The sequence below is a fragment of the Propithecus coquereli genome, unplaced genomic scaffold (genome assembly GCF_000956105.1).
Source record: "Propithecus coquereli isolate 6110/MARCELLA unplaced genomic scaffold, Pcoq_1.0 Scaffold130, whole genome shotgun sequence".
Lineage (NCBI taxonomy): Eukaryota > Metazoa > Chordata > Mammalia > Primates > Indriidae > Propithecus > Propithecus coquereli.
Genome location: NW_012137192.1, coordinates 2,168,641 through 2,179,574, shown reverse-complemented (window position 1 = coordinate 2,179,574; position 10,934 = coordinate 2,168,641).

The window sequence follows — 10,934 nt, the reverse complement described above, 5'->3', positions numbered from 1 at the left end:
ATAAAAATAAAGAATGGAAAAAGAAACACCACATATACTTGCTATAAAATTGGAACTAACCATGAGCACATACTGTACAGAGGGAAGTGAAACTCAGCGGAGATCAAGCAGCGGGGAGGATGGGAAGACGGAAGGGGAAAAATCCTACCTAATGGTACAATGAACACTATTTGGGTGAGGGCACACTTACAGCCCTGACTCAAGCCATGTAACAAAAACATTTGTACCCCCTTAATATTTTGAAATAAATTTTTTTTTTTTAATTAGCCAGGTGTGGTGACACATGCCTACAGTCCTGGCTACTCAGGAGGCTGAGGTGGGAGGACTGCTTGAGCCCAGGAGTTTGAGGCTATGGTGAGCTATGATTGCACCACTACACTCCAGCCTGGGTGACAGAGTGAGACTCTGTCTCTAAAAAATTAATTAATCAATTGATTAAATCATGTTCTCTGCCATCTATTAACTATTTTCACTAGACTCAACTAGGTTCTTTAAAAAAACTACTTTATAGGGGCTTATCCCTGTTAACATTTTAAATTTTAATACTTTAATCATACCACCATTTAAAGGCAAAGAATTCAAGCAAGAAGGGTAGTAATAAAAAAAGTTTGCGCTCTGAAGAAAGACCTGGTTTGAATCCAGACTACCATCTGCTAGCAGTGTAACTCTGAACAAGTCACTTAACCTCTCTAAGCTTCATTTTCTGTATCAGTAAAATAGGAATAAGAGATGTTGCAAAAGTTTAAAGCAGTCCAGCACAATACTGGATGCAGAACAATACTCAAATTTCAAATCTCTTTCCTTTCCTCAGGAAATAATATTTTTTTTCACTGAGAAGGAGTAATTTTTGGACATGGAACAGTTGATTGGTTATTTGGATATGGTGGGGGTCTTTGAACTGCTAAGGTATACTATGAAGGCAAAGAATAGCAAATACCAGGGTAGGAGGAAACTGGAATAAAGAAGCCAAGTATAGATACACTACTTGCTGCAGGTTGTCAAGTTTTAAAACACCTCCTGCTCAGTTCAGTCTACCCAATCTAGGTTTGTCCAGTCGTGTGTGGTCAAGCCTCTCCCCTCACTCACCACCCCTTGCCAAGTAGGAAGTAAAGAATATGCAGAAAAAAGTGGGGAAAAGGAAACAATGGCAATATATGCTCTTAGTGACTTCCTCTGGAATCTCACCCCCTTCTTCTCTACCCTTTATTATCCCTACAGTAAGTCCTTTTCTAGAAATAGTGATCCCTATGAATGTAAATGATGTGTACAAAATTCAACTACCAAATTCCAAGCTCCTAAAATTCCAAGATTCTGAAAAGGTACAAATGTCTTATTTGTTTCAATGTTTTCTTTGAACATGCACATTTCATCAGGTAAAGAAACCTCTGGGATTTTTATCTTAAAACCACTTAAGGACATAAAAGGTCTGAGTATCAAACAAAGCTACCTATCCATAACACATCCTGTTTTCAAAAGTGTCCCAGAAACTCAATATAAACAAAATCCCTCTGTTTATTTCTAGGAGATAATACTGTGGTTTTCTGTATCCAACAGTATGCCTTACATATCCAAGGCAATTACGTTTTCTTCCTCTACTCACACAGAGCGTCTGTTACTAACATAACACTGAAGTCCCAGTTATTTTCACAGACAAAAAAGCAGCTGGTCAAGCTAATCCAATTGTCGACTAGTCACCATCAAGCTTCTGTAAGACTGTCCAGTTAACTTAACTTCTATTGTCAGATTTGCGTGAGTCAGAACTTCTGATCCTCTTTCAATTAGGATTTAACAACTCTTCTTTGACACCACCACTTGAAATCATTTCTTACAGATATAAAAGCAGAAAACATGCTGTAAAGGTAAAAGTGTCTAAACTGGGTAACAAAAGGAGTTATTTTGAGGCTGGGATTATGAATTTAATAAAAATAGCTAACAGATAGTACTTCTCTATGATAGGCAGTTGAGTGGTTTTTAAAAATGAACACGGTCCTCACAACACTCTGAAGTAAGTACAATTGTTATACCTATTTTATAGATGAATAAATGGAGATACAGAGCAAATTATCCCAGCTCAAATAGCTTATAAAGAGTAGGACTGAAGACTTGGCTCCAGAATCATCCTCTTAATACTGTAAAGTCCAAATCCCAATGCCTTACAAACAGGTATATATTCAGGCCATCCTCGCCTATTTTTCTTATACCGTACTGAGGTACCACCCCTGCTACTATTTTCAATGTAATAGTCTATCAAAGGAAATAATCTCTAAAAATCATTTCTGGGGTGTACTACTATCTTATTTAAAGAGAAAAATATCCAGCTTAGTTCATTACTATCTGAGGCATGTAAATGATTCTGCAGTAACTCATATGTGAAAAGGAAGCTCAAATTCAGAGCACTAAATTGGTTATAAGCATGAACTGGATACCCTTTTAAAGCTATAAAACAAAAGATTATTTGATATCATCAGTGAAATTCAACATATTTTCTAACATTGAGAAGTTAATTCTCAAAGTTATCACGAATAAGATGCATTAGTATCAATAAGAAAAAATAGCTAATCCTTTGCTACCTCTGGGGAAACTGCACACAGAACCCTGTAGATACTCAAATACAAGATCATTTGAAATGAGAACAAAAAGGTTCAAATCTTAGTCTTATGGCTAGTAACCTGAACTTGCAGAAGTCACAACCTCCAGCTCTTGATTTCTCATTAAAGTGAGGATAATGCATCCCCTGACAAAATAAGATGACCCACATTAAAACACTTTCTGTAATTTACAGCACATGGAGTATTTTAGTACTTATTGTTTGTAAACTTCAAAAATACTATATGTTTTCATAATGAATTATTTTATAAGATTTTTATAATCACACTATAAAATATTCTTACTTCTTCTACTGCACAGATAAAGATATAGGTAAATCACAGTTAAGTGACTTGCTCCTTATCACACAGCTAGTTAATAGCACCCTGGAACCCAAGTCTCTGGCTCTTTCATTTGACCTCTGCTAATGTCCATTCAAATATCATATGACTTTTACCTAATAAGCTGTGAGATGTTTTAAACATTTAAGCAGAAATGATGTTTTAAATGTACACATATTCAAAACACACAAAATGTTATTTTTAAAAAATAGTCATGGAAATAAAAATTGAGTATACTCAATTGAGTCTCAAGACCAATGCATACAATGAAATCATGTGCACTTTTGTTAAATACTATAATAGTCAAGCTTAACACATCACTCCACTGTTCTTTCATGCCCCTAGTACTCCTCAAGAAAGTGAATCCAAGCAGAAAACGTTTTTCTAATGCCATTCCAGTGCTTTCTATCTAATAATAGAAAAGAATGGCCTCTTAGATATGTCCTTGTTTTTCCCTGTTACATTATTAACAACATTTGTTTTTCTTTCCTACACTGTACTATAGTTTATGCTATAATCTAACAAAGAGAACGAGGTAGTTGATTTCCAGATAGAGATTATGATTGAATATCAATAACTCACTTCTAACTGTATTCAAGACATTGGCTATGTTGTCTAAACCTTTTTTCTTAAATCGAAAAGGCTGGTTCTGTATATCCTTTCCTCAACTTGTTCGGAAAGTATAAAACATTCCACAACGAGTACAAGGTAGCTGTGACCAGCAACACCAACCGGTCAGAGGGTGGGACGGCTGCCCTGACAATTGTAGTCTTTTCTTTCAATTCGACAAGCACTAAGACCTGCTTAGGAACAAGTCATGGGAAGAAATGGGGGTTGCTTGTACAAAGGAGATTCGGTCCCTAGACTAAAGAGCTTGTATGGTGCCACAAGAGGAGAATTGGTTGAGTAAAGAGCACCAGCTTCGGTGTCAGCAGGGAGACCTCAAACAAGGCTGTGCCTCGGTTTCCTCATCTGCTAAGGAGGGATACACCCTCACTAGCACGTTGGTAGGCTACGGGAATCAAAGGGGGCCTGCAGCGCTGCAGAAAGTGATTGATTAGAAAAGGGGATGGCTCCCCGTTTCTCCTCAAGAGTCATAGCGCAGGACAAAGTGCAGGGCAGAGGCCAGCCCAGGCCACCGGGCGCGGTCCCCGCATCCGAGCAGCCGCCGCTTCGCTCCCGCCCCGGAGGGAGGCCCGGCGGCCTTGCATTCCACCGTCGCGGCCCACCCCGCGCGCCCACCGCCCTCCGCGCCCGGGGCGCCCCGCCCACCCTCTGCCGGCCAGGTCTGCTTCGGTGGCCCCGCGCTCCCCCTCGACCCCGCTTACTTTCTGGGAGTCCATAGCGAGGGGCTAAGCCCGCTGGGCCCGAACCCGCGACGAGGAACCGCGTGAGGAAACGGAGGGGACAGAGACACTCTAAGACCGCTACCCAGGGCCGCAGCCTCAGCCCGCACCGGCGCCGCCCGGCCGCACCCGTCCGCGCCCAGCCCGCGCGCCGCCGTCGCGCCGCGGTTGCCAGGGTGAAAGGGCGGCCCGCAGAAGGGAGGGGGCGAGGAGCGCCCCGCGCCTGCGCGCTGCAGCCGGGCGGAGGATCGGGTGCCCGGGAACCAGCGGCGGAGGGTGGGGAACGGGATCGCTGCTGGTCGGCCTCCCGTAGTCCTGCAGGCTCTCCTCCCTTCCCTCATTCTTTTTCCTCCAGCGAGAGCGAGCGCTGAAGGCCTTGGAATAGGCCACTGGGCACACAGCCGCCGGCCCGTGGGGAGGGTGCGGGAAGGAAAGAGTATCTGGCCCTGGAGATAGATCAGCCCTCTCTCCATCCCGCGCGCATCCTTAGCATCTCCCCACACTGGCCTGAGAGGGGCAGCCAGGCTAGACCAAGCCCCGCAGTCCAATGAGAGGAAACGGGCTGGGATGGGGATGTGGCGGAAACGTGGGAAAGGGCAAGGGGGACACGAGGGGAGTGTAGTATGGGTCTGGAACTAATAAGAGCTCTGAGACCTGGTAGTCCTTCCCCAGAGAGCCCACCCTGAGCACCTTGCTATTTGTGTAATTTTGAGCAAGTCACTCTCCCTGAGCCTGTTTCACCTTCTGTAAAGTAGGAAATAATGCGGACTTTGCAGACGATTGTGAGGATTAAATAATGTCTTTGGAGTGTCCAGTACATAGTTAGTGCTAAGTAAGTAAATTATTGTCGTTAGTGGGCAATGAGAACCTGCACCGTCTGGCCTAAGGGTCGATATAGACTTTAGAAAGCTTGGGGAGGTAGTAGGCTTTAAAAAGTTCTTCCCCCAGCAGGCAGGCCCTCTTTGTCATTTGGATGACTCTGGAGGGGCTGAAAAAAGTTCAATTGGGCAATCACTTACGATAAATGAATATGTATTAAGTACCTATTATATACCAGTTCTACAAACTGAGAATTCAGCAGTGACAAAACTGTGCTCTCACAGAGCTTGCAATCTAGTATAGGAGGATGACCCTTAAAAAAATAATAATGATAATGTGCAAAGTGGTCATAGGTGCTAAAATGAAAAATTACATGGGGTAAATTAACTCAGAGAATTGAGAGGGTTCAATTTTCCATAGGGAGGCCAGGCATGGTGGTGTCTCAGCCCTGTAATCCCAACACTTTGGGAGGCCCAGGTGGGAGGATCATTTGAGGCCAGGAGTTCAAAACCAGCCTGATCAACATAGTGAGAGACCCCATCTCTACAAAAATAAAAAAGTTAGCTGGGCATGGGGGTGAGTGTCTGTAGTCCCAGCTACTTGGGAGGCTGAGGCAGGAGGATTGCTTGAGCCCAGGAGTTTGAGGTTGCAGTGAGCTACGATCACACCACTACACTCCAGCCTGGGTGACAGAGCAAAAAAAAAAAAAAAAAAAATTTCCATAGGGAGGTTATAGGGAAGTCTTCGCAAAAGTGACCTGAGTAAAGCGAGAGGATGAACCATACAAGGATCTGGGGAAGAGCATTCTAGACAGAATGAAAAGCTCATCCCCGCCCTGCGGAGAGCATGAGCTCTGTGACTGAGAAACAGCATTTACCCTACAACACTGTCATTATGTCTACATATGGGTTTCCCAACTATACTGTGATTTCCTTGAGGGCCACGACTTCTTTTACCTATATCTGTATTCCAAGCACAGGGCCTGCCACATAGTAGTCACTCAATAAAACCTTTTTTAACAGGACAAAGATGTGCAAGAAATGGGTCGAAGGGCATAAAAGGGAAAATGAGAGCTTGGCTCAGGTAGTGTTTTGAAAGCTAGGGTTCAGGGAGAACCTATTGCACAATTTTGCTCCGGCCAGCTTAAAGAGTAGTGGCATGCAGTCCTACAGAGAGATGCCCATCTTCTGGTACCAAGGAAAGGAGCCTCCTTTTCGAGCCTCCCCAATTCCATGAGGAGCAGTAAGTGCAGCTGGACGCCCAGCTACTAGCCTAGTGCAGCCACAAAGGCGCTTCTCCACACTGTGCACTGCAGCTGAGTCCATTTCCCAGGAGGAAGTAATGAAGCCTGGGGATTGGAGACATCAAAGGTCAAAACGCCAGACTGCATGCTTCCCAGCCCTGCCCCTGCTTGCCACCATGGGACTCAGCACTAAGGGGAGGAAACGAGATTTGGCGCTATCCATACTTCTCTTGCTGCAAGGAGTTTATATCATTATTGTCAGAGGGCAATTCCTGGGCACTTTATAATTGACAGGCACCACCACAGGAGGAGGAAGAAAGAGGCTTTTGGAGACAGTGAGTCGCAGCTGAAATGTGATCACCAGACTCTGTCACAGGGCAACACCCCAGGAGCTCACTCCTGGCTCCTTGCCTCCTGCTTCCCCAGTTCTTTCCCTGCAGCCCAGCCAGGAGCCTGCAGCTTTTGACAACAGCTCTACCCCATTTGACTTCTGTCCTCACCAGATCTCTATCTCTTTGGCCAGCCTGGCTCCCCTGGCCAGCTCATTCTGGGCCTTTTGCTTCCCCTTATTCCCACCCAGGAACAACGAGTTCCTTTTGGCTGTGACTTCTGTCTTTTCTAGTCCATACAAGTTCTCCCACCACAGTCACTCACCAAGCTGGGCACTAAACCTATACCCCAACCTACTCCCACTGCCTCTGGTAAGTCTTTTGCTTTTTCTGTACTTACCTTTTCACAGCCAAATCTGTTTAGAAATTTTCAAAAGTAGCTTTACCAATCAAGTAAAGCAGTTGTTTTTAAATGTGATCCCTGGACCAGCTGCATCAGCATCACCTAGTAACTTGTCAGAGGGCAAATTCTCGGGCCTCATCCCCAGACCTGCTGAATCGGGCACTCTGGGAGTAGGGTCCAGTAATCTGTGTTTTAACAAGGCCTCCAGCTGATTCTGATGCATGTTGAAACTTTAAGACCATTGAACTAAGAGAAAGCAAATTGTTTTAAAAAAAGTAAAGGAACTACGGACGCATAGAAAAAAAAATTTCAAAACTTAGATTTCTGATTCTGAGATAGCATATGTAGTCATAGATATTTATCTGATTGAGGTTTCTGGGCCTCCAGAAACCTCTTTCTGAGAAACCCCAAGTTAGGAGAGCCTTACAATTGACACTGCTGACATAGAGAATCAGGCAAAACTGTCTCTCCCAGGACCAGGTTCCCTGTCCTCTCTGAGCAGTGCCAGGCATTGCCTGCAGCTCTGAGCTGCTTCATCAGTTCTTGGGAGAGAAATTTCTTTCCCTTCAGTGTTGCCAGCAGTCTTCCCCTTTGGGAGTCAGGATAGGGCCATGGGTGGTGTCGTGGTGTCAGTAATCTGAGTTTAAATCCTGACACTGCCGCCTACCAGCTCTGTAGCCTTCAGTGAGTCATTTAAACTCGCTAGGTCTCAACGTCCTTATCTGTAGCATAGTGATCATAATAGTACTAATTCCCTTTAGGGTTGTTGTGGGGATTGAAGGAGATTATGTATGAAAATGCCTGGCTTAGTACGCATTTAATAAGTGGTAGCTGTTACTAGTATTACTCTTCTACACATCAAGTCTTTCTGCGTTATGCTTGTATGGCTTCTTTTCCCTCTGCGTCTTTGAGGCCTTAGAAGACCAAGTCTCACTCCAACTCCTCTTCTCACTGTTCTACCTGCTTTTCTGAAGCATAATCACTAGCCAGAGGCTGCCCTTTGTTGAAGCCCAAAATCTTCACCCATCGTTCTCTGCTAATATATCTGGCCTGAGTCTTAGCATATGCCACCCAGCCCAGGATGACCCCAAGGCCTCTCTAAGCCTCAGTTTCTTCAACTGCAAAGTAGGAATCGTAACAGTGGCACCTACAAGGATTGGGAAGTAGATTAAATGATATAATTCATGTTAAGTGTTTGGCACAGTGTCTGTCTGGCACATAGTAAGCATTCAAAAAAATTAGCTATTATCATGTCTTCCCAACCATAGAAACCTAATTAATTCTGTTTTTCCTGCCCCTTTCTTACTAAAAACCAAACCAAACTCACTCAAAAGCCCTGGAACCTCTTGGAAGTCAGAGCACTAATTTCTGATGCTAGGTACTCGTTATAGACAGAGTCTCCTGGGAGGGAAAGAGTGGTTCTGTCCTGAGGCGGGCAGGCATGCTATGGGGTGGTCTAGCTCCACACTTGGAGAGCACTGAGCCCAGTGGGAAGCAGTCAGTGCACACAAACCTGACTGGCAAAGGGCCTAGAAACCATGTGAGAAGAGAGACAGTGAAAGCACCTGTTAGCATTTAGCCTCAAAGGAAAAATTCAGGGAGAGTATAATCATTAACTTCAAATTTCTCTGGGGCTGTTGTGTGGGAGAGGAGCTGATGTTCTCTAGCATCTCATAGGTAGAATTAGACCCTATTTTCATCCTTTCTGTGGAAGCTACAGGAAAACAGATTTCCATTCAGCAAAGTGTCCAACTTTCTAACAGAGCCGTACAGAGCTGGAATAGACTATGTTTGGTAGTGAGATCCCCATCAGCACTGGTATGCAAGCAGGGATTGGGCAGTTTGCTTAGCAGAGCTGTCATAGGGTGATTTAGGCACTGGAAAGGTACCTAGTAGAGATAACTTTTAACATCTTCCTGAACCCTGAGTTTCCATCATTCTCTAAACTAGAGTCCAACAACAATTCATTCTCTTTCTGACTCAGTTTTGTAATTATACTCACCTTTGGAAGCCTCCCTGAATTTCTTCTCCCCACCCTCACACCCACGTGATCCATTGCAACAGGCCCCACTCCTTTCTGAGGGAGGGCCTGAGAGGGGTGATTAGCTAAACTCTAGCCATTATGATGTTACTGTGTCACAATACGTTCTGCATGTGTGATGGCCTGCTTTATGCTAGGCACCGGGAACACTGAGAGGAGTAAGGTCTAGAAGGCACAAGTGCTTCCAACATACCCGGCCTTGGCTCTGGTCATGCCTCTGGACTCATCATATTCAGAGAATAACCAAAAACAAAGAAAATCTCTCTGCCTGTCAGTCTCCTCATTGTGAAAGATGCTGGCCCCCAGCCAGGTCTCTCCAGCACAGAGGAGTAGACTCACTGTTCCTAGAGAGAACACTGCCCAGCAGCCCCTCTCCCTCTGCGTATGTTTGGAAAATGGTATGGCCAGGTTGTGACTGGGGAGACAAAGGGCCATAGCGAATTAGCTGCACTTCCATTTCGTTAGTTAAGCACCCAGACTCGTGCCAGACTGTCTGAATTCAAATCCCAAGTCTACCACTCACCAGTTGTGTGGCCTTGGGCAGTTTCTTAACCTCTCTGCACCTCAATTTTCTCTTTTGTAAAATGAGAGTATTAACCATAGCCATTTGATATAGGATTGTTATGAAGAAAAGTGACTTAACATATGTAAAGGGCTTAAAATAATGCCAGACGTATAATAGAAAATATATAATATATGTTAGCTATCTATTATTATTTTCTAAAATGAGCCATTCTCCTAAGTACAGCACCAGGGAAATAATAGTGTCAGTGAGCCCTGATACTGCAGTGCCATTGCTGCCAGGTGAAGATAGAACTATGTCAGCACTTCCTGGAAAAATAAGCCTCTTGAAATCCATCCCGAATACTGAAGGTCAAGCTGTACTTTTCCATGACAAAAGATTTGAGCAGGGAAAGGTGACAGGATTTAAGCTAGAAGTGAAGGACTTCAGACAGGCAGGCAGGAAGGCAAGACAGGATCCTTTCCAAGCCAAAGAAACAGGCTGAGCCAAGGTGGGAAACAATGAGAAGAACAACTACAAGGAACAAAAATAGGAGATGAAATGTATGGAAAGAGCAACCTTGGATGCCCAAATACTGGGAAGTGTCAGGAAAACTTTAGAACATGTAGGAGATGGGATATTCTACAGCCACAAAAATTATCTTTATGAAAAATGCATAGCAATGTGAGAGAAAGCTTCTGATATTACAATTTTAAAAATAGTAAAATATTTTTTCTAAATACAATTGGATGGTGTCTACTGTAGAAAACTAATTCACTTATAAATATTTCTTTTGTTTATACCGTTTAGCTTGGGTGAAGTGGCATCATATATGAAAGCTCAGCCTGCCTCGCTGTTGTAAAATACAACCCTGTCACGGTCTGAATGTTTGTGTCCACCCTAAAATTCATTTGTTGAGGCCGGGCGCAGTGGCTCACGCCTGTAATCATAGATCATTCTCAAGGAGAGACCATATGTTAGGCCACAAAAAAGTCTTCAAAATTCCAAAGAAATTGAAATCAAGTAAAATATTTTTTCTAAATACAATTGGATGGTGTCTACTGTAGAAAACTAATTCATTTATAAATTTTTCTTTTGTTTATACCGTTTAGCTTGGGTGAAGTGGCATCATATATGAAAGCTCAGCCTGCCTCGCTGTTGTAAAATACAACCCTGTTACGGTCTGAATGTTTGTGTCCACCCTAAAATTCATTTGTTGAGGCTGGGCGCAGTGGCTCACGCCTGTAATCCTAGCTCTCTGGGAGGCCGAGGCGGGCGGATTGTTTGAGCTCAGGAGTTCGAAACCAGCCTGAGCAAGAGCGAG